At 45.4% G+C, this 25,083-nt stretch overlaps 1 long non-coding RNA gene across 1 annotated transcript in view; it reads right to left on the bottom strand.

Annotated features, from left to right (window-relative positions):
* Window positions 1-6,241, bottom strand: part of LOC142785264 (uncharacterized) — a 39,086-nt gene extending 32,845 nt beyond the window's left edge. Inside the window, exon 1 of the long non-coding RNA XR_012888899.1 lies at window positions 5,875-6,241. This is a non-coding gene — a long non-coding RNA (uncharacterized LOC142785264). The remainder of the gene's footprint in view (window positions 1-5,874) is intronic.
* Window positions 6,242-25,083: the final 18,842 nt, after the last annotated feature.

Here is a 25,083-nt window from a genome sequence, read left to right as displayed (position 1 = left end):
ATCCTGAACACAATTTAAAAGCCAGATTTTGACCAATAGTATGTGTCCCAGTGTGCGGCGCCAGAGTGCCTCATGCAGAGTGCAGCGTGGCACTGTCCCAGTATCAGCGCCATACTGGACACTGGTCTAGTAATCAGGTATGGCGTTGGGCCAGTGCCACTGGTTTTTGCAATAGGGTAGTTAGAGAAAAAGAAGTTGGGTAATTCATGAGGAAGCACGGTACATTGCTTTCGCCTGTAAAGAGAATTTAGAGAAGAGAGCGGAAAAGCGACATCCTGAAAAAAAAAGAGTGCCCGCAACACATAAATGCCAGGCGTGGAACTTGATAAAAATTTTAAGGGAGCTCAATGACACTGCAAACAGAACAAAGTAACACCTACATTGTAGCCGCACGCTCTAACCACTCGACCACCGCTGCACACTATGGATGAAAGCTTGACACTGCAGCATTTACCCTATTCTTAATATAGCCTCATACCCTCGAAGATGCCAAACAAAAAATCCGCTGAAAGTTTTTAAAAAAAGGGCAAATATATCTAGTCGTAAACATCAGTTCATTAGCCAAAGGCGGCTCGAAGTTAAAGGTCATTTAGTTTAACTTGATATAGTCGGGCGACAATACTAATTAACTATTCCTAATTCACTGTCACTAGTGCCACTTTCACTAAATCAATAGTTACATTGGTTCGGCTATCGTAAATTAAGCAAACTTTCAAACACTTTAGCTCGCTTTTTGTGTGGCTGTTGCTCCCATAGCTGTTATTGGGAAACGAGGACCACATTTTAAACGAGAAACATTTCCTAGCCAACTACGGCGACATTGAGCATTTCTATCTATCTATCTATCTATCTATCTATCTATCTATCTATCTATCTATCTATCTATCTGTCTATCTGTCTATCTGTCTGTCTGTCTGTCTGTCTGTCTATTTATCTATCTATCTATCTATCTATCTAACTATCTAACTAACTAACTAACTAACTAACTAACTAACTAACTAACTAACTAACTATCTAACTAACTATCTAATTAACTAACTATCTAACTAACTAACTATCTAACTAACTATCTAACTAACTATCTAACTAACTATCTAACTAACTAACTAACTAACTATCTACCTAACTAACCACCTAGATCTGGGTGCTCTTGTGATCACCCCTTTACCTTGTGGTAAACGAAAATTGTCATTTAATTTGTTTTTATTCATGGTCAGTGTGCACTTTCATTTATTTTCATAAACAAATTTGTAGGGATGGTAAGATGGTTTGACGAAGATGGTGTGATAAGATGGTTTGATAAGGTGATTTGACGTCGTCATACCCTTTACGCCTAACAAGTGTAGCACATACGCGTATACCACGGGCCGGTATGTTTGCCACAGGTATGCGGCAATATCCCTGCTCAGACGTCAGGACCTGAAGGCCCAAAAGGCCTTGTTTCAATGGACGTGGGTGGCGTTGCTCGAAAGGGTTCTACCTAGTGCTGTGAGGAGATGACTCCCATAAGGCCCCAACCCAATCACTTCTTTGTAATCATTTGATGGTTAACAATTATTTTACTACAACCACAGTTCATTGACATGTGATATTTACCGAGAGACGGTGCAAAGAGACATCCGTATTGTTAACGCGAAGGCGTTAAAGAAAAGATGAAATCACAGCGCTGACAAAATGAATGCAAAGAAAAATATGACAGCACATCCACGGAGTGAATGATGCTGAGTGCGGCAAAAGGTCCCTCTGTCCATTCGTTCCTTCTTCTGTCTGTCTGTCTGTCCTCCGTCCATCTGTCTGTCCTCCGTCCATCTGTCTGTCTGTTTGCCTATTCGTGCATGAGTCCGTCCATATGGTCGTCCGTCTAACTTTTTTTTCTGTCGGGTGAAGAGTACGAGCTGCCGAAGCCCTCCACTCCGCTTCATATATGCCCCACAAACGAGGCGATGAGCAAGAGCCTCCACAGCGCTCCGCGCCGCTGCTTTGCTTCTTCCATGCCCCAACAATGATCCGCCACGTACGGCGACAATCCAAGAAACAGAGAGAGGCACACCTTCCTCGCGCACTCAGGCACAGCCCGTGCAGAAGCCAATCAAAGAGTAGCGGCACAGCACCATCTATAATATCCTCCCTCAACTACAGTTTGTATGTACTTCTGTGAGGCAGCGCTGTCTATTAGACTGTTCAATTAGGAAGAAAGAGAAAAAAGACAAGATGTTAAAATGGAAGATTGAATAAAAACTAAAGAAAAAAAGCCACCTGTTTGGCCATTGAATCCCCTTCCCGCGCAGAGTAGATAGCGATTTATATATGTCGCATAAATTCTCTGCTTTTCAATAAAGAATTCCCTCTCTCTTACACTGTTCTGAAGCTACGGCCTTCCATTTTCATGGGAGAAGCTCACAAAGCCGTGAGTCTGTACTTCCTCTGTGTCCAGTTCATAACCACCTTTTCCAAACTGCACACTACGTCCTCCTTCCAGACATTTTACTACGCCCCATCACTGATCCGCCATCTCACTGACCATAAAACACCTTTGAAAACGAGCACAAAAACATTAAAAGATGATGTGTATTTTATACGCACAGTTCTACGTGTTTTTATTGATGTAATAGCCTAACTTTTACGAGAGAGTTACGGTTTACCGATGCTCTCCTCGTCTGAGGCTTCGTCCACTTATCATCATTCATTTTTTCTGTATGGCGTGATTCTTTCTCGTCTCCTCTTCACTCGTCTCCTTTTTCGTCTCCTCTTCACGCACGACAAGGCCAGACTAAGAAGAGCTTCGCCCCTAAAATTTCAGGGTTCCAACAGGAATCGAAAAACATCTTTCTGCCTGAAAATAAAGTACTCTAACACGGAAGTGTGGCAGCTTGGGCTAGTTGGTATGGCATGATGATAGTTATAGCGCGAGAACAAAACGACGACACAGAGTCAAAAAGGACACGAAGGACCTTCGACACGTAACCTTCGTGTTCTTCTTGTCTATGTGTCATCGTTTTCTTCTCGCGCTATAACTATTGTCTACCACGGAGTCACGCCAACTCTCTAAAATGGTTTCTAATGGACACAAGTGTTCGTAAAGGGTCATTTATGGTGACAGTTCTGGGCTGTATGATTTTTATTTTTCGCATACAGCCATTGACGCCAACGGCATAATTTCTACGAAACGAGATCTTTAACGCCATTGCGTTTAAATGTAGCCTAAATGGTGGCAACAATCGCTTAGCCAAGGGGCGGCTCACCAAGTCCACTCCTTTCTTCCCTCTCCCTTAATTTGAAATTTTTGTCTACACCCCTTACAGGAGCGGAAAAAAGCGTATATTTTTGGGTCACATGTTCAAACAATCCGTTCATCAAATCTTGCGAGGTTTCATAGAAACCGTGCATTTTGGGCATTGTTAGTTACACTTGGGAGATAGCGCACGGATTATTGCTTAAGGCCACCGATCAATTAGGCATTTTGTAAAGCTACGACCATTGAAGGAACACGAGCGTTTGTCTTTAAGCAAGACACCCGGACGTCTGCTATGACGCGGCAGCGCATAAGCGATGTCTATCCCGGGAACTGGCAAAGCAGAGGCTCACCGCCAGCTGCGCTGCCAGTGTCCTGACCTTATGAAACATGAACGTTTCAGCGTGGGGGGGGTCGCACGGAGTCCCAGAGGCCCAGGAACGTCCTAAATTCCTCTAAAATAAAGTTTTGTTTTAGTTGACCCAGACACTCGGAACTGGGCGCTGAGATTCAGGGAGCAAGCACTGGCTATCATCGCATACCCTCTATAATAGAGGCTTTGTGTGCTATCCCTCTATTATGGGGACGCACTTATGTCTTGTCATTTCATCGGTTTTCGTGTTTTCTGCTCGCCGTCAAATGTGCAAAGTAAGGTTAGTTCGTACGATTGCTACCGTAATGCTTTCAAATAAGCGAATTCTGGACTAAGAAATCGCGTAGGCACGCTGAATGTAAGGATGCTGAATTCGCCCAAGCCTCTGTAGCCATTCATTACGATGTCTCTCCCTGTCATATCGTGGCTTTGGGGTGTAAAATGTGAACAATTATTAATATTAGCATGCATTTACGTGTTTTTTTTTTTGCGACTTCGGCGACTTGAAACGTATCTACCCGTCTATCTATCTAGCCGCCAACGACTTCTAGTTCTCCTGGCTGTTTCAAGAATGGCAACAATGCCAAACTTGGTATGGCATAAATGAATGTATGAAAAGCATATTTGACTAGTTATAACGCGAAAATCATGACATGTATATCATGAATGTTATGATTTACATATTATGGTCTTGCAGCTCTTGCGGTGGTTTTGTCCACATGACATGTTGCAAAACCTGTATAGTATGGCATGATTGCATGGCGAATACAAGCCACAAACCCTAACATGAAAAGCATGATGTGTGTCATGTAACAACATGATTATATGCCACGCTCATGATGCACTCGCGGCCCTTTCGCCTGCTTCACTTGTAACAAACTCAGTATTAGGTGACGCAAACGGACGGCATACGTAAAGGACACATTTAAACATGATAATCATGACATGCGTGTCATGTAACAACATGACTACAAGCCACATTCATGATACACTCGTGGCAGTTTCGCTAGCTTCACATGCTAAATCTGGTATTACGTTACGCTAATGAATGACGAAGGCATGTGACTGGTGCACACATATTAATCATGAAATGCGAGTCATGTGACAACATGACTACATGCCACATTCAAGTCGCCACTTCAAATCGACATGACGCGGTACTCGTGCTAGCAAGCGTTCATTTCGTCGTGTCACGCTGGCGTTGCCACGCCAGGCACCAGTCCTGCCATATACTCGAAGGCACGCGCCGCGCTGCGTTGCTTTGATGCATGCGCGATTCAGCGCGTCCGGCATCCCTCCGTCACGAAGAGAAGGAGACGCAGTGTTGTCTGGGTAACGCATCGTCATAGAGTAATGTTACTCTATGGATTCGGCGCAAAATGCAGCATTTCGTATTTCGCACCGGTTGCCACCGCGCTGCGCCGACGGACGCTGGTCGCGCCTGGCGTCAGACTATAGAGTGCTCACATTTTGCTAACGTAGTGTCGCTGTGCCCAGTGTGTGTGCGCGTCAACGCTACATTGCAGTATATAAGGCTCTTCATGATGCGCTCGCGGCTGTTCCGCTAACTCTACATAAACTAAATTTGGTTTTTACGTGACTTCATTGGATGACGAAATATATGACTGGGGCAAATGATAATCCTGACACGCGTGCAAGTAAGAGCATGAAAACAATCCACGCTCATAGCGTGCTCGCGACCGTTTCGCTAGCGCCACATATAATAAATTTGGTATCACGTGACGTCAATAGACCACAAAGGTAAACGATACATCCAAAGATGATAATCATGACACAGAAGTGAAGTACGCTATCATTTACCTCCACCTCGTAATTTTGTGCTAACTTTAAAGTGACATATCACTATTCTCATTCGTGCTTTGCAAATCATTGATTCTCACTGCACGTGGGATCTGCCATTTTTTTTCCAGAGCATTTTCAGAGAATGCTTCTGCAAGCTAGGTAAATATATATTCTGCTAACCTTAAACTCACGCATTTTATTTAGCGTTGAATTTTAGGACCATTCACAGCAACAACCGAATCAATAAATGCTTCTATTATCAAATTATATTAATGTTACTTAAGATAGACAAGGCTCCGCACTTGTGGTGCACGTAGAATGAACAATATACTACACATTTTACATTATACTGCGGAAGGTGTGCAATATTGACATAATAATGATGACTTCAAGATAACAAACTCCATCTTGAGGAACTATAGAGTCATTTAGGCCAAAACAACAACGCCGTCAAACATTTACGTACCCATCTGATGTAGCCTAATATTTCTGTCCACTGTACCATTGTCTCAGACATATCATTGCCTGATATAGTGCGTTTGATATTGCCTAGGATGAAAATCCGCTTCGTGCTTGTTTCTTTGTCCACGATTGTGGACACCTGTGCCATGGGCCTTATTCTTCTTTCGACTACCTCGCCGTCCTCCATGCCGCATTAGACTAGCAGATGCACGCAATTGTGGGCTTGGAACCGGCAATGGTATCGCGAGGGCGCATGACGGAGCTCTCTTTTCTGTCGTGGACAGCAGGAAGCCGAAGACAACGAACGCGATCACAACTGCTGAAATGGAGGCTCTCATAACGAATAGAATCGGTAGCGTTACGAACGGATGTACGAGTGCTCTGGTGCAATTATATGCAATGGTCTAGAATATATAAGCACAAATCTTATTTCATTTCATTTACTTATAATTGTACTTCGACATACGTACAGACAATAATGAACAGATAGGCGTGCTGATTATTTGTCCTTTTCCTGAAATTTTATGCGGCATAACTTGGCACTTCCAAACATTGAAACATAATTTACTTTTGAACGCACGTTTCTGCTTTGAACGTGAGGCATTGTGGCATATCGCCTATTGTATTCCCGTTATAAGATGGTCCGAACGCAAGGCTATATTATCACAGTTTAAAACACTGATTTTGGAACTATTGTACTTTCGGACCCAGTGTCAAAGTTTCACAAAGTGAATTGAAGGCAACTCACTTCAGCAAAAGCTAAACAAAACATTTTTGAAGTTCTATGAAGACAATTTAAATGCGCAATTTCAGGCCGTTTTATTCGGTGCGTTTGTACTACCTCTTTTTATTGCGAAGCATTTTTAGCGTACTGCAGCTTTGAGCATCTATCTATCTATCTATCTATCTATCTACCTATCTATCTATCTATCTATCTATCTTCCTACTCTTTATTTTAACTTATTTATATCTATCTATCTATGGATTGTAGGCCCGTGTACTCAGATTTGGGTGCACGTTAAAGAACCCCATGTGGTCAAAATTTCCGGAGCCCTCCACTACGGCGTTTCTCATAATCAAGTAGTGGCTTTGAGACGTTAAACCCCACAAATCAATCAATCAATCTATCTATCTATCTATCTATCTATCTATTTATCTATCTATCTATCTACCTATGCGGCCACTTACGTCTGGGTATTCTCGTGATCGCCCTCGTATCATAAAGTAAACCAAAATTTGAATCGTAAAGTAAAATTGTTTGAATATGATGACTCGCCGGTCATGGCATTATTATTGACACGAACTCACGATCCTGTCGTGGACGTCATCGAACCCTTTTCGCTTGACGTGTGGCACATACCCGTAAGTTGGTATGTGCCACAGGTATGTGGATATGGGTATTGACAGCTTATATTTACCGAGGAATGGCGCGAACAGATGTTGGAAATTTCCAGTCGTGAACGTTAAAAAAAGCGGACACAGCAGTGTTGACCGGACAAATGCACAGAGTCAACGTCATGGTCCCAGCAGGAATTAACCCTAGCTTTATGCATAGAAATAAGTATGCTACCACTGAGCCACGCTAGGTCTCGGAACAACTGTTCAAGTAAACCCTGATGTTCGTGAAACATTCGTTATGAAGGCAGGGCTGCCTATTCAATTTTAAAACATATCATATTTACTCCAACGATACAGCCGTCACTTCGGGTTAGTGTCAAATATAGTTAACCGCCATTTACTGAAGTTCACTTATGTAGCAGTTTTCAGGGCTTTCATTTCAATGATCACCAGCACTTCATATCACTTTACCGCTTGTGGTGTTTTTAATATCCATGTTGGTGTCCGCATCATTACGCAACTCTACAAACATATGCGGCTGCCTAAATGTATTTCTGTGGTTGCATTTTTACATAATTAAGGGCTACTTCGTAACGTTTCGCTCAATAAAACAATTACAACGCAGACAAATCCGCATGCTTCGCATAACATCAATTCGCTAGGCGTGGGGGACCTGCTGATTTTTTTCGTATTCCGCACTTGCTTTACAAACTGTTAAACACAGAGCAACGCGTTTGGTAAGACAATATTCGGTATGGTGGGACGTTGCTAATGTTTACTACGCAGGGGTATTACCAAACATGGCGAACCCAGGTAGGCAAACGATGAAAATCGCCGAAACGCGGTGGTCAAGTGGCCGAGGTACTCGGCTGCTAACCCGCTAGTCGCGGGATCCACTCCCGGCTGCGGCGGCTGCATTTTTGATCGAGGCGAAAATGTGGTAGGCCCGTGTGTTCAGATTTGGGTGCATGTTGAAGAACCCTAAGTGGTCGAAATTTCCGGAGTTCCCGACTACGGCGTGTCTCATAATCATATGGTGGTTTTGGGACGTCAAACCCCACATATAAAGTAAATCAAAGGAAACGATGAAAATCAATAGGACAATTCGATTCTACGAGTGAAATCCCTGAACACATGACACCGTGGCCCATATTATGAGATAGGTAATGCAATAACAATTGCTATGTTACTTATGTGTAAAAACGACTCACTCAGTTTCAGCTGCAGTTTGGGTGGGGATAACCTGCACGAAATTTCTAGTTCTAGTTACTCCGGGGCTGTTCCTGTGGCTGGCCTTCCATTGAACGTTTGCGTCATTCGCATACACAAGAAAAGTGATGTGGCAAAAAGGTCACTCATGACGTAAACTTTTCTAAATTTCGCAGGATACAAATTATTAGGCTTGTACAAGTTATGCAGGTTGTTCTAAATATGTGTCCACTATTGTCGTGAACTGACAGCAAGGAGGTACCTGCGTGCTGCCTGCGGCGCTCCTTTAACGGTGGCAGAAAGCACGTTCAGACGCTCAGAAATACGAAGTACGACAGAAACTATAGTAATAAACAAAAACTCTTTTTTAGCCAGTGAAAATAAGTGGTCGCATCGAATGGACGAATACAAGTCTATCTGGAAATAGTCCATAGCGTTTTCGAAATTTCTCAAAGGCAGCATCTGGTAATCCGGACAGGGCAATTGAATGTGGCTAATCTAACTGCAGACAATGAAACAGACGGACAGAACAGCGCACCTACCCATCACTTCGAGAACGCCCTTATTGACACCACTGTTTCCCTCGCATCGGGGAAAGAGGAAAAGAAAGCGTCAATAAGCGGCCACACTAGGGAAAAGCTTTGCCACAAAATTGCGTAGATTAACGGTTGATAATGGTTGATACGTCTGGGTAGCTCAGTTGATAGAGCGCCGCGCGACTTTTACACGGGCCAATGAGTCAGAAAATGAACCCCCGGTGGTGCAACAATTTTTAATAGTTTTAGAAGCGAAGCTTCATATGGCGTGTGGCTGATGATGATGACGATGATAATGATGCGTGGTGTTTTGTAGCGCAAGTGCCGTTTCACTGCCGAAGAGCATCAGTTTATGGGACTGAAGATGTGGGCAATGATTGTGATACGCGGCTGTATAGGGGCCTTAAACTTCCTTGCACGGCGGGTAAAAACATAGAATAAAATCATGACTGTCGTGAACTATTTATGGTATCACTGACGAAAGTTTGTGATAATGATCCCGTGGTGGGCATGTATGGCATTATTACAAGCGCCTAGATCACTCAAACCTTGCGTCCAAGGACTTTTGGGCAAGTGCTTTGTTCAATGTAGCCACCACAGCGGAGACCTCTCTGGACAGGTCGTGCTACGGAATGCCGAGGTATATGAGGTGAAAAGTACGGACGTCTGCCAAAAAAGCCAACAGGTACTTATGTGTGCAAAGTGGTTCTCTGCCGATGAATCTACTTGATGTGTGATATGAAGGTTAGCGTTATCTTAGTGTCCAAGATTAGGCCTAAAAATATGAGTCGGTAATAACAGAAAGACGTTGCCTAAGCACATGAATATCAGCTTCCGAATAAATGCCTCTCTTCTTAAAGAGCAAGACACACGTGCTTTTTTGTGCATCCAGTCGGACCCCGTTCTCTTCTGCCTGATTAGATACTTTGTTTAAACCAAGCTGAACATGCCGCTGACACATGGCCAGATTACATGATGTAAAGCCAAGCTGTGTGTAGTCGACATATGCACCATAAAACATATTGCGAGGAATGAGCAAGCGCAAAAACTTATTTTAATAATAAAAAGTGTTCAGCTAAGTACACAAACTTGCGGCACGCCCGTTTCTTAAAGTAATGTTTGGAAAAGAAAGCTGCCCACTCGACCACGATATGTCAGGTTTGACCAGTACTTTCGTATATAGTAAACACTGCCACGCACGCCGAGGTAGGACAGGTCTTTTATTATTTCAAAGCACCATGTTGTGTCATATGCCATAAAATCATGTTATTGTAGGTGATAGCTTGAAGGTAAGTAAAGATCAGTTTCATGAAAAGCACAGCTCGAACAGCCACTGCCTTTGGTGTTGAAAGTGTGTGCATGCAATCCCTTGATTCACTATAATGGCAACACCTCCGGATGATGTCACAGCATCATCACGGTCCTTTTGGGAAATAGCAAATTTACGCAGAAAATTGGTGTATTTTAGAATTAAGTGTGTTTTTTTTTTACACAAATCGCTTTTGGTGAGTGTTCGTATGATAGTTTTTGGACGTCGTCAAAGTTTCTGAGAAGGCCCCTGACGTTCCATTGTGTCATTTGAGCATTCATGGGGAATGTAAAGTAGTGCTGTGTGTACGAAAAGCGAGGGGCTGTTTAGGTGGGGAGTTTGAATTCAAGTAACAGAGCCGTCACCAGGCCTTGTTATTTGCGTTTTTTTGTTTTCTTGGCACGCTCCAAGGAGCCACCCTGCCCTTTCGGCACCAAGGGTACCGACGTATTCATTGCCTCCTTGGAGGCACTGAATGCGCGCATGTGCGAGCTGCTAGTTAGACGTTCGGCCGGCGAGGCCTTGAGACCTCAGAACTCCGGAGTGTCCGGTCTCTGTTCGCGAGTAGGTGGATTATTCTGGGCAACAGCCGCCTTGAGAACAGGGGCCACAACCACTGGCTCGCTATGCGTGGGCCGAAGGAGTGACGAGGGCTGGTGCGGCGGTGCCCCCTGACGTGCCGCATTAGCATATATAGGTCCTTAGAATGCTGATACTTCTTGCCGTGCTTCCTTAATTGAAATGTTCTCCTTCACATTCATTGTAATTCTCTCTTTTTCTTTCTTTCAGTGTGCGTAGAAGCGTGAATATGTTGCATGGTTTCCTTCACGCTTACAAGGTGTGGCAGTGGTTTGCAGTTCTCAGACATTTGGCCTAGGACTCCACATTGTGCACAAGTCTGGTGACCACGACAGCTTTTAGAGTCATGTGCATACGTCTGGCATTGAAAGCAACGACGAGGGTTTGGAACGCATGGCCAGAGAGGGGTCTTCGTGTACCCTGTTTGAAGGGTTTTTGCAGTTTACTGGAAGCAAACCTGAGTACTCAGTGTTTTGTTGGTGTTTCCTTGTTATCTCTTTCGTTGATAATTCTATGTACAATAGTCACGTTTTGACTCGTGCACCCTCGAAAAGTTCACTTTTGGTCAGGTCAAGTAAGTCTGTTTCAGATACCACTCCGCGAGTTGTGTTCATTGATCTGTGCGTTGTTACGATAATTGATGCACATCAAAACGTTGAGAGGCTGTCTAGCTTTTCGAATTCTTTTCTGAATTTCGAGGAGGAGGTCTGCATTAGCCATTTTCGTAATTTTGTATCCCGACGCGAGAGTTTCGGTAAGACACCTCACAAATATGAATGGAGATATGGTCCAGGCTTGATTTCCAGTTTTCTCACAGTGAATGACGTGGAACTGAAGAAACGTTTCTATTCGCTAGTTAAAGAGATTTGCCATAGGTGCGTACCCACTTTGAGCCGGTACGATCGGGAAAGAGGGGAAATGCACTGTGCATACCAGTCTTAATTTTATTCAGCTGCGTTGTCGGCCACCCGCCACGGAGCCCAAAAAAGGGACGCTGCAAGTTTGCGGATGCTGAAAGCTTGCAGACGTCAGCCATACAATACTACCATAACCCAATGCGCCTAGTTTAAAGTCGGCTATTTGCAGAGGGTTAAGCCTCGCCGCCTGAAAACTTGGAAATAAACAGAAGAGAGAAGTAAACAGGACCGACTGAAAGTGAGAGATAAAGACGAAGTTGTAAGGGAGAGATAGAAAAAGGCGACTGCCAATTTCTACAGGGTGTGTCAGCCCAGGGGTACTGTCTACGTGAAGCCGGGGCCAGAGAAGTGTGTTGCTTCTGCCGGAGGGGGGGGGGGGGGGGCTTAACGGTTCGATCACCGGGTGTCGACTCAACCCCCAGGATCCCCTTTTCCCCGGACACGGATCAGCCACGCACGGCTAGGTGCGGGAGAGGTCGAAGCCCCATTTGCTCGGGTTTGTGGTCGCGACTCACCAAACGTCTGCTTGCACAGACGCCCCTGAAGGAACGGTGTGGGTCTGTACATCCTCCGATGTTGTCGTACGTAGCCACTGGTGGCAGATACCCACTCTGGAGCGGGTACGCGCCACAGGAGATGCGAGATGGAAGATGACGGTACTTGGTGTATTCTCTAGATGGGCGCACGGACGGACGAACAGACAGACTAGAAGACAGATGACGGACAGATAGACGGACGCATGGACATACAAAAGGATGGACGTACGAACGGATGCACAGAGAGATGGATGGCCTCATGGACGGACGCACAAATGCAAGGACAGACGGACGGAAGCATGGATGGACACACGAATGGTCGTGCGGACGGACGGAAGCACGCACGGGCTGACGGACGCTTCACCCCGCTCATCATCATTCACTCCTTGGTTATGCTATGATTTTTTCCTTTCCCATTTGATAGCGTTAATTTTACAACCTGATATCTGTGATAGAAATACGTTACCGAAGTCCTGGTGGGCCCTGGCATAAAACACTTTCATGTTAAAAATTCACCGACAGTTACAATAGTTTCTTATGCGAACCGGATTGAAGCTTTGTGTAGGGACAACTTTAAATGTGTTTGAAGTGTACACTATCCACAGTAGTAGCAATGTAGCATTTGTAGCATATTGCCCCATAAACTACCAGCGCTCGTGTGTTACGCAAGCTCCGCACAGCACACGCTGTATCCCAAGCGTCGCGACACAGGTGGAACGCTGACAGCCCTCTTAGGAGAGGCAAAACCAGCCATCCCGAACCAGCCTTGAATGCGCCCGAGTTAGAAGAAACAAATGTAAAGGTTGACCGTGGAGGCGTCATTATTCAGGAGAACTTAACAATAATATAAAGCCATCGTTGCCAACTCGTTCGATTTGCAGGTAGCGAGCTTCCGTGCAAGTGCATTGAAGGCGCTGGTACGACAGCTTTGCGAAAGGTGTTCAGAAGTGATGTATACAGAAACGTTAGGTCTTCTGCGAGAATAAAAGCGCTTAGAAAAGCTTCTACTAACGAATGTATTTTTGCTACGGCGAAGCAGGCATGTTTTGGAATAGATCTCGCACTTTGCAACCGCCGAATGTAATTTAAAAATAGGGGGACGTTGAAGAACGTCATACCTATATCTTCATCTAAAACCACACAATAAAACACGTTCGGCAACCGATGATTTTATATTTGCGTAAAAGCAGTATATATAGGCTGCCTGCAGTGACCATGAATTTGTCCACAACATAAATTTGAGGGCGATTTTCAGTTCATTAGGACGGCTAAAGCATAGAAGAAAAACGGCAAACGGATGAAAAGTTTAGGCTTTCTGTAAAAAAATTTATTAAGAAAAGATGAGCACAACGTAATCCTAGCCATCGCATATATATATACATATATATATATATATATATATATTACACACATAATACAAAAGCCACTGCTCTGCATTCAGATATATAGCTTTTACATCATGGCAATAGTTATGGCATGCGCATGTTTTTTTTTGTTTTTACACAATACAAATTCACTTTCGCAAATTCAAACAGGTGTGCAGTTGACCTCTAAAGCACGGTCGCCCAAACAATATCTTTACCTCAAATCAATTCATCATGAGCGAACAACAGCGCTAAAAACAGACAAGGAAAAAGTCTGGCTGAACACAGGTGCAGACACAAAACCTAAAATTTATTGGAAGGCATAGGTACACCTTATCAAGCAACCGACCTAATCACGTGACAAATGCAACAGCAGAAATTGGGATATTCAAAAATAACAATTCATTATGCCTTGAGACGTGTGTACAAACTCTCGAGAAAAATATATAGGCACAAGCAAGCGTATGCCCTCAGTATGCTGCCGCTCGCATTAAAGAACTTGGTTTTCGCGCAAGACGATTGCGTTCCGTTCAGACAAAAAAATAAATATGTCAATTTCAAGATATATGTTGACTACAGGGTGTCATCAAGTGGGGTGGATTTATATAGGAAAAACAGTAGGATACGTTAAATTTATTTGAAGAGAACAAATGTATCCTCGTTAACGACTTCCGGTTGTTTGCACCTGCCAGGTCTTTGTAAAGTGTAGCAGCTAGCCGATGGCAGAGAAAATCACTTGTTCGTTTGAGCCATCGGTAAAAATGCACTAAAGAAGTGGTGGCGGCTGTTTACATGGAAAGGGAGGCGCAAGAGTGTGCGATCAAGCCGCAGATGGCCCTTGGTGAAAAAAAATGTTAGATAGTTCATTTACCACTGCCGGGTTTAAGCGTTTACACTGCAGAAAGTGATGCATGATTTTGCTTGCTTATGGTTTTTTCTCATTATCTAGTGTTTCTGCACTTGTGTCACTTTGTCATGATTGGTTATTTTTCCAGATCTTGATTTCTCTACAGCACTGGCTCCATGCTGTATCACGTCCGTGGATAGGTCGACTGCTTTATATGTTTGTGGTTTAGCCTTTCAATGAATTTTTAGTTGCGAGTCAGCACCTGTGTCGTGTTTTAACTTGTCGTTTAGCCTGTTTTAGCACTGTTGTTCTTTCATAACAAATCACCACCAATTAGCCCATGTTTCTCTTCTAGCTTGAATTAAACCCAAGCATTCCGCGTAGCATCGAAGTGCTCTTCCTCAGAGCTAAACTAGTGCTTCTAACTACTTTAAAAGACACCAGCCCCATCCCGACCAAGAAAAGAGGGAAGAGGCACACCCACTCCATCCCGTGGCGAGGGAGAAAGCACTGCACACCGCGCACGACATGGCACGGAACGAAGACGTTGAGTCCTATGTGTAAATCAACTCTGCAATCCGTTGCAGTGACGAGCATGCATCCCCGGCTAGAATACAGTTTGTAGAAAGCCGAACTAACGCACCACGGAGAACGTGAGATGCACCCGCAGACGTTTCTGAGACGCTCGCCTCATTGTCAAGTGCACCTTGGGGTAAAAAGCAAGGGCAGCAGCTTTTCCTCATTCATTAGTTGGTAAGGTGCGTCCAACTAGTTTTATCAGGCACACCGACGGCCCTCGATAAATCGAAGAACGACTTTCGTCTTGTCGCCGCTCTTGGTGCATCTCTGGAAGTACTCACTCAGAAGAAGTCAGAGTATGCTCAGCCGCAACGTGTTATGCGTCCAAGCAGAGCCAAGCCAGGGAGGCTGATCATAACAACCACTCCACCACCAAAGGAGGTCTGGGAGGAGTTTCAGCACTGAAGCACTCCGCAGAGACCGTGCACTCTAAGGCAAAAGCGTGTTAAAAGGGTGTGTGGTTCGTTCTTTTAGGGACTAATGGGGCTGCACTACGGCACCGTTCTTCCTTTTGTGGGCTAACGGCACCGGGTCTAACAGTTAGTCCCCGCAGACGATCCCAAGGGACTGACATTTAGTCCTCACATTTACACCTTAGTGAGTGAATGTTAGTCCCACAATTCACCCCAAAGGACTAACATTTATTCCTCACATTTGCACTGAAAGAACAAGTGTGAATCCCCACATTTACACCTTACCGGGAATCGTTAGTCCTCACAGTTGCACCTTGTTGGACGAATGGTTGATCCACCCAAATACTCCAATCGGATGAACTTTTTGTCCCCAGTTTGAACATTGTTCTTTTTGTTTATTTTCCGCCAGGCCTAACACTTTTCTCGCCTGTTTTTCTGCGCAGTTAGCAACAAATTGCGCAGAAAAGAACACGCGAAAAAGTAGTTAGCCACCTATGTGTAATTGCTTTCACAGTCACGGCAACAACAAACAAAAGTGAGACATCGAAATCTTTTATTTTTCTACATACACATAATTTTCTTCATTCTTTTAAGTGAATTCATGGTGAAGTGTACACGTCCAGTCTCGTTGTCAAATCTTGTTCACTCTTTGGGGAGCTCCTCCGATGGAAGCGATAGATGACAGGCATTGCAGAAGCCAGCGCACGCAGCGTTCTGCCTGTTGTGTTCCCACGGCTGCACGTACGATATTATAGCAAAAATAGTTAGACACACGTGACAGAAGATGAAGATGCACGCATATGACAAGTACGTCCTCGTTAATATAAAAACAAGCGTTAAAATATGACGCACAAATAACTTTACCTTCACATCACGCAGAGTCTTTCTGAAGCTGCTCTGACGAAAGAGATGGATGACAGGCATCGCAGACGCCAGAGCACACAGTCTTCAGCACGGTGTGTGCCCACGGCTGCATAATAAGTATGTAGAATAGTGAGTCACACGTGACAGAGGATGAATACAAATTCATATGAGAAATACATGCAAGGTGAAATGAAAACATAAGGGAGATATGACATGCTATTACTTTCACCGTGATGTCACACATCGTCAAAGACTCATTTCGATTCCCGTAGCGCAACAGCTTAGGAGGCGGCGGCCGCAGCGACAACTCCGCGAACCACCATGTCGCTAACAAGTCGGCGAGTCCTGAGCGAGCGACATCGATCAGCTCGAGCAAGCGAACGCGAGATCAAACACGGCACTGCACGCGGAGTGTCTGCCGCCAGCGAACTTCGAACAGGAAAGCGAGCGTACGCTTGGCGGCCGCCTCGAACAGCACCGAGCTGGTTTTGAGCTAGCACCGACAATATTGACGGTAATGCGGCCCCTTTCCACCAACTCGAGCGAGTGCAGCGCGCAAACGTGAGTCCGCCACCGCGGCCAACAGACTGCGCCGAGCTGCTTGCGACCAACTGACGGGGAAGCCAACTGTAATGGCGACCAATTTTCAGTGAGTTCCGACGATAGCGAAAGCGCCGCCAGCCCGTGCTGGTGCACTTACAGCGCGGGACATAATACAGCCAAGCTCTTTACGACAACCCACAACGTGTTTTCGACGACAATCAACACAGCGACGAGGTCTCAGCCCAATATCGTCAGCCCGGAGCTCATCGCGGTGGCGAAGACAGGCGAGAACTCGATGAGCGAGCGTACGGGAGGCCGACGGCAATGGCGGCCAGTTTCCATGTGTTCGCAAAGCACAGGTGAACTGCAGACGCCGAAGCTGACCTTCGCGATGCATTTCGTGCGTGCAATATACAACACGACCGAGCCCGTTGCCGGCAAGCGTGATCCATATCGCACACGCGACAGGTACAGTATAATAAAGAATGATAACCTACTTGCCTTAGAACCATCGCTGTTTTCTTCCCTGAGTCGGACTGAAGTATATATCCAATGAACCTGTTGTCTTCTCGGCCGCCATATTGGCCTTCACGACTGTTTATGTCGTGTGTTGGTCGTGACTATCTTGAAGCCAGATATATACAGCGTGGCGTGGTGACGTTTCGAGGCTTGCTCCAGACTTCATGGGTGCAGCGAAACGAAAAAGCAGCAGTCCACGCTCATCCAAGCGTACACACAAGCAGCGCGTCATAATTCTTAGATCGTCGAATGCAGGCGGCCGTGGTCGAGCGCTCCGAGCGCGACGCAACGCGAACCGTCGCCGGCAAAATACGGGTAAAGACTACGCCAGCAGAGGAGCAGAAGGACATGTGTTCATCTCTTTGAAGCGTGTTTGGAGACTATATGTTTTCGCGTGGCACGCTTCTCTCTGTGGTTGCTCCTCAATGGTCTATCCGTTCATCGCGCGCCTAGTGGGCTCCCAAACTCCTTTTTCGGGTAATTTTGCCTTGCTCCTCAACGGTCTATTCGTTCATCACGCGCGTATAATGGGCTCGGTTACTCCTCGTTCGGGAAATTTTTTTACAGTGTAGATCTGCTCCATTTTAGGCGTTGACGTAGGCTTTACCCGTCTCTCAACTTGAGCCATGGCTAGCAAACGCCAGAAACAAACCACGCAAGACCCAAGGCACAAAAAACAGCGCATTCAACTGACCTCGAGGAATGCCAAGTGACAGTTCTGGTAAATTTCCCTAGAAATTCGCAATGAACGTGCTTGCTTGTGATAAAGACTGACCAGATAACAAAAACCATAATAAATACCGACCTCCTACGTGCGAAGCTAATCATTAGCCTTACGTTTTCTGTCATATCTCAGAGAGATTCACAGCCTTTAAGGCACACAGGTTATACGAGTGACACAAAAACGAAAGGAAGTGACTAATCGCAAGCGCTTCTGACGGCATAAATCGCAAAGTCATACCTGCGCGTATAGCATAAAACAAACATATACAAAAACCTACACTACACTGTTGGGCATACTTACAAGTATACTGTAAAATACACAAGGTTTATACAGAGGCCTTTAGTCAGCCTTCTACTCTGTTCAACTCAGCTTGAGTGTATAACAAAACACACAAAGAAACAAACCCTACACTACACTGGTGCGCATACTTACTAGTATGTCGCAAAAAACAGAAGGTTTAAATAGAGGCTCCAGGTCAGCCTTCTCCTCTCATTAAAACTCAATGCAAAAGCCTTGTTTTTGAGCGCTAGGTTTTACTAAACGTGAGAAAACGAATAAGTATTTCAATGTCTGCTGTTAATGTGAGGAAGAAAGTAAAAGAGACGTAAGTCGACGTACTCCTTGCTCATAGGCAGACAAGTAAACATTAGCCAGTTCATTTAAAAGTGTATAGTATAGAAATTCTTAGTATCTCTATATTGTGCGAGATATTATGCGCCACTCTTTCAGACGTGCTTCGGGAGGACGCGTATACCGAAATTTTCTAGGCGCCAGATCATAACAGAGAGGCAAATAGCGAACCTGTTCCAAGATACCGAAGCACTCAGGGCGGTGAGCTTTGTTCCGCAGCCGCCACACTCGTACAACCAGGCATACTGATGATTGCTCTTCCTCATTTTGTGCTTCCCAGTCCAACGATTACCCCTTCGCGAAGGTTGGGGACCACTTCTGACATTATCCTCATGCACGCTTCGCGTCGCTCTGCGCTTTTATATAGTCTGCACTAAAACGTTGAGACTAAGTGGCCTCTTCGGCATCTCACTTTCTTGGCCCTCGCGACACTCTTCAAACCTATCCAGATTTCAGTGGGGCTTTCAATGTTTCACTTCTAGCCCAATTTGCCGGGGTTGTAGGCGACCTGGACCTTTCACGTTCCCCCTACGTTTTCGCCGGCGTCTTTGTCTTTCAGCGCTGCAAAATGCTCAGCGTCTCGGCCATAATACGCAGAAGTGCATTGCTCAGAACTCAAGGTGGTTCAACTAGCTTATCTTCGGCGTTATTTCTTGCTGTCTGTGCTTTTTAAAGAACGCTACAATCTATGAAGCGCTAATCTAAGCGCTTCATTGTGTCTCGCTATGTTAAGCACCTCTCCCACTTTTTATCAGCTAAGCACCTCATTCTCTGGACTTTTACAGTCTACTACATTAGCGCTTTAGGATTTGAAAACCTCATGAGCACACTCTCAGGCCATTGGACGCGTCAGAGCTCTCGTCGTATTGTCACTGAAACAAAGGCTTTTTTTTCTTTTCCAACAGCTTGTTCGCGTCATTCTGAGGGGGATAATGCTTTGGCTCTTTTTGGGACACCACAGTTTCTGTTTGGCGGAGTCTGATAGGTTCCTCACTCTCAACGTAGTCTAATGACAAGCGCACATTTTCCGTTTCAACTACTTCCCGTGTACACGCGTGTTCCTCTGTGGTATCCTCCATTTTCACGGAGTGGACATGTACATTATTCAGTGCAGTGGCTGAGCCCAGTGGTGCAGCACACAACATTTTATCCGCAGTGGACTCCTGAACGAGGGGATTCAATCGTTCCAAATAATGGTCACTGCTGTCCAAAAAAGAATGAACATTCATAAGCTAGCCGCAGGCAATTGCAATGGAACCTGGCTCTTTGCAACGGAGGCATACAGCCGGCACTTCTAGCCTTAAATATTTCCTGTATATTGGGATCTTCTGAGCGGCTAAATGTAGACGTAGACTTTGCAGTAGTGCCTTTCCTTTCTTATAGAAAGGTGCTCTCTCATTAATTGTGTTACTTGATGCCTTATAAATTGTTGAAGCCAATCGTCTTTTCTCATGTGTCCTCTCTACTTCAGCCTATATTTTGTTCTTTGCAACTCCCTCTTAGCTTTGCTCACGTTCATCATACTCTGGCCCACGTTCCTGAATTGACCCAATCGTTTGCGACTCTCCCTCATCTCTCCGCACCTAAATTCCCAGCTCTTCACACAGTAGTGAGAGGCGTGGTCTCTCAAGCTTCTCTACCAACTGTATGGTCTTCACCAGTGAGGACTTTCCTATCCACCGTAACATTTGGAACCGAATTAGCGAAGCCTACACGCACGGTAAAAACAGTGTCAGTTTAGAACATGAAAGCTGAAATGGTGAACAGCTGTGACGTATGATAGCGGTACATCGAAGCCTATACGCACAGAAGATTACACACAGTTTTAAAAAACTTCAAAAGTCTTCAAATCCTCTTCAAAAACATCATCTGGCAAATCTCAAAGAAAGTCAAGCTATCGCCACAGGTGAGGCCCGCGTCAAGCATGGCTCGTTCCGTTGCTGCCAACCACTTGATAAAGACGGGGGATCTGCCCAGAGGAACGCAGCGAGCCACAGTCTAGGGAGATGTCGATGAGACGAGCCAGTGCTGTTAACAGAAGCATTTATTTATATTATCTACTAGTAGCGTGTTACTACATGATGGGAGCAACGTCATGGAAGCCATAGATGAAAGCTTGATGGGAGCTTCAACGGCTTCTCGGGAGCGTCTGAGCGCTCGCGTTTTATGTCCTGGTCTTCGCAGAATTCTCTGCTGAGAAAACAATGGTGCAAAGGACAGTCCAATGAAAACTGCCACCTTCACCTTCAACCTCAAAAGAGGAAGGTTAAACACCGCCTCCTTCCCGACCCCAAAAAGGGGGAAGAGGCTTGCCCAGTTTGTCTCATGGTGAGGTAGAAAACACTCCACACCGCGCATGACTCGCACAACACGAAGAAGGTGAGTCCTACATAGTAATCTGTAGTCCCTTGCAGTGATGAGTATGCGGTGTCGGACATACCATGGTTTGTGGAAACAGTTGCATGAAGGCACCATAGAGAACGTGTAAATTCACCCGGAGACAGTTCTCAGAGACTAGGCTCATTTTCAGGGGCACCTTGATTTGAAAAGCAAGGCGCCTCGACGGCCAACAGCTCATCCTAATCCGTCAGTTGGTCAGGCGTGTCCAAAGGGCTTTACGAGGGGCGCCAATGGCCCTGGATGATTCGAAGAACAACTTCCGTGTATTCGCCACGCTTGGTGCACCTTCGAGAATGCTGATCTGGAAGAATTCAGAGTAGGCTCAGACACAACGTCTCATGCGTCCCGGCGGAGCCAAGCAAGGGGGGCCGATAAAGAGCACCTACAACATTGACCTTCAGGAGGCTATCCTGAGGTAGGCTGAGTTGGTATAAGAGGCTTACCGCGATTAGAATTTATTGCTTCACGCAGCTCCTTTCTCTTCAGATAGTATACAGTCGTTTCTTTCTCTCTCTTCCTCGTAGACTGCGCTGACTCTACTTTTCAGGAGAAAACACCAACAACTTCTCCTGGTTGCCCTCGGGCAAGTAAAAGTGCTCTTGCTCAATCACTGGATGATGGTGCTCCTATTTCCCTTCGACCGTTGAAACACATTCTAACAGAAATATAGAGTTCTTTCAGCGTGCTTTTGAGTGCTTATCTATTCCCAATGGAATTCACCACTAGTAACCCGACACCCTGTGCATAACCAACAACAGGGTACAGCACCAAGAATACTGTTTTTAGGCTCACCTATCTTCTCTCTCTTTCCCATTGTTACACATCGTCAGCCAGCTTCATCTAGCTGTTTTTTGTGAGTTAGTTCAGGAACAACTGGTGCGTGAATATGTTGTAGAGGTAATATTTAGTAAGTTGAAGATCAATTGTGGCTGAGTTCTTGGAGCTTGTGTTGGCAGTTGCAGCAAATGACGATTAACCCACCCTTGCATTAAACTTGCTCAGCGTAAGATAAAACATCTATAATCGTGGACACATGGGTGATGGAATGAAAATCATTCAAGGCTAACGTGACTGGTTATGAGTTGTGCTACTTTGTCGATGCGACAGTAGTTCGTATTTAGCGTTGATATTGAGTAAAGTTGGGTTATATTTGAACACTCTGGCCGCGCAAAACAATGAACCAATGCAAGATTTTCATTGCCGGACTTCATTTGCTAATTGTAGTAAAGAAGCCTACGGGGTCCGTGTCATTGATATTTAATACATTATGAGCTTCCACAGCTTGAACAGCATATATAAGTGCCTGCTTAGCCGCAAGGCCTCCATGAATGTCTCAGTACTTAGTGTCAAAAGTTCACACAATGGTTGGCTACCATACCAGTCTTGAACGACTTATTTAGTGTGTTTTTGTTGCAGAACAATACTCTGGAAATTTGGATTTGAAAGTTTTAAAAAACGTGTTGACAAGTTAAATGGTTATTTCTAGTCCCGGTGTGAAAAAGCGGGAGCCAATTACATTGTCGTTATGCAATCGAGCAAGTGCAACGGAACAAACAGCATTAGTGCCACTAGTTGTGCTTTGCTTGTGTTAACAGTAAGAAGAATGCCTTTTATGGGCAAAGCTCCTTAAAGCGGCACCCGTTCGTCTCTCGTAGTCGTAGTCGTAGTGTATAACCAGTGTTACGTTTTGACCTGCAAGGTGGTTCCGGTGGGAGATTTCTCCTGTGCTTTGTGGAACAATAAAAAGTTCGCGGCGTGCGTGTTAACTAAATGCCGAATTCTCCTGTCTTTCATTCCCCATTAGCAGCCATTGGCATGTACATTGAGCACTATCTGACAAGAAAGGGTTGCTATGTTATACTCACTGGGCGTAACCTCCTTGGTTTTAGAAAGGCTTAGTGAGCGTTGGGCCGCAGCGCCATGGCTACAGTGAACTAGTATATACCATGAACTCGGGGTGGTGAAAGGTGGGAAGAAGACACGAAGCGCAAGCCTTAAGAAAGTGTGCGTGTGCCTCCTCTCGTTCAGTCCTTGGAATGTCCGCTGGATGGCGGTGCCTCTATATGGGGAATATATGATGAAAAAATGCTAGCTGGTGGTACTTGGTGTGTTGAATAGAAGGACGAACGGAAACACAGACAGATGCATGGATGGACGCATGAACGGACGTAGGGGCGGATGCATGGACGAACGCAGGAATGGACGCACGAACATACGCACGCACGGATGGGCGAATGGACGCATGGACGGTCACACAGATGAACGCATGGACGGACGGAAGCAAGAACGAATGGACGGACGAATGCTGCACCCCACTCTCCATCATTCACTCTGTGGATATGCTGCCATTTTTTCCTTATTGGAGAAACGCGTGGTCCCCTTGAAAGGATAGTTAAAAATAGTGATAGGTTTATTACAAAAGCTTTTTCCGCATTATGCCCGCTTCTCTGGGTAATCAGGCATTTCAACAAGGTAACTGATAGTCATAAAATGCAGAAACAGGCTATTAAAAATATGAACGCACTAGCCTAGGTAGAGGCGGGAAATAAAATAGGGGGAATGAGGTGTGAATTTACCCAGGAGCATAATCCCTATCCTGTGCTCAATGCACTCATCCCCAGGCTTCCCTTACCCACATTCTCCTCAAATGCCCGTGGACCCTCCCCCACAGAGCCCGCAGCCACTGACCACATGTAAGGAATGGGAGAGACTGCTGCGCTCGAGGGACCCGGCCAAGCAGAAGACCGCCACTGACCGCGCCACCCACGTCATGCAACTACATGAACTCATGATCGCATAGCGCAGTGGGTTCGTGCGGGGACCCTGGAACATACGTGCCCGAATACCTTGGTCAAGTAAAGGTTTTACCGCCACCACTACCCACTGGCCTAGCAAATCATACCTCTGTGAGACAAGATTTCTGAGCTGGTTTCTCGGCGGGGAAGGCAGCCTTGAAACCTGGAGAAGCTCTGTAAAGGTATTCATTCACTATTATATTTGTTGTCTTTCCGAATCTTTCCTTCTTTTTTGATTGCTGGAAGCTCTGTGAGTGCACATCTTCACGCAGCTACACATTACGAACACGATGAAAGAGAAGAAAGGGACGCGGGGTGCTCTTAACGCAGCTGCAATACGAGACCTTTGCTTTGACCTCCAAGTGAGAGCTTACGAGACTGCAAATGCGTAAGCGTCGGAAGCAATTGCTTGCCAGCACTAGCGTGAATTCGGAGGCGGCGGCAGCAGATGGCACACAAGCGGCGGTAAGAGAATCTCGAATCGGCATGGGCAAGGGAAGCAGCAGTCAAGCGCCGAAAGCGGTGGCTACCAGATGTTGGTGGCGCTGACACGCGCTTCAAGAGCGACTTTTTCGATCGCTCTTTCACCCATATATGTAAAATATGCGACCCCTTGTGGTTTGACAACCTTACCAGCATCACCTCCATCTGCATGTATCAGTCTTGTGCCAACGCTAACACCGTTTTCATTTCATCGATATGTAATTGATTTCATTTTGCGAGTATATGTGTATGAAATGTCACAAGGATATTATATGACGCAAGCTACGAGGAAGAACCCACGAAACGATAGAGCGTCAACTCGCCAACTGACTTTATTCTTGTAAAACCTCCTCAAACCACCTACCATTCTGCACATGCGCAATAACACATCATATATGTCACACGGCACTATCGGACAACCTCAGTGCACGTGCTAGATCAAAACAAGTAAAAAAAATTCGACATAACGCAGTGCCACCAATCTATGACTAGAATAGCCATCTTTTTCTTCTTGATACGTAAGAGGCACCGTGTTTTGCTGGGTTTGATTTTTTTACCAGTTTCTGAATTAGCACTGCATCCGGGGGGAGTGTGTCCTATTGTTCGATGTGACTCATGGCGTGTTATT

The sequence above is a fragment of the Rhipicephalus microplus genome, unplaced genomic scaffold (genome assembly GCF_043290135.1).
Source record: "Rhipicephalus microplus isolate Deutch F79 unplaced genomic scaffold, USDA_Rmic scaffold_20, whole genome shotgun sequence".
Taxonomy (NCBI): Eukaryota; Metazoa; Arthropoda; class Arachnida; order Ixodida; family Ixodidae; genus Rhipicephalus; species Rhipicephalus microplus.
The sequence above is the reverse complement of the archived record's forward strand: the minus strand, read 5'-3'. Positions and strand labels throughout refer to the sequence as shown.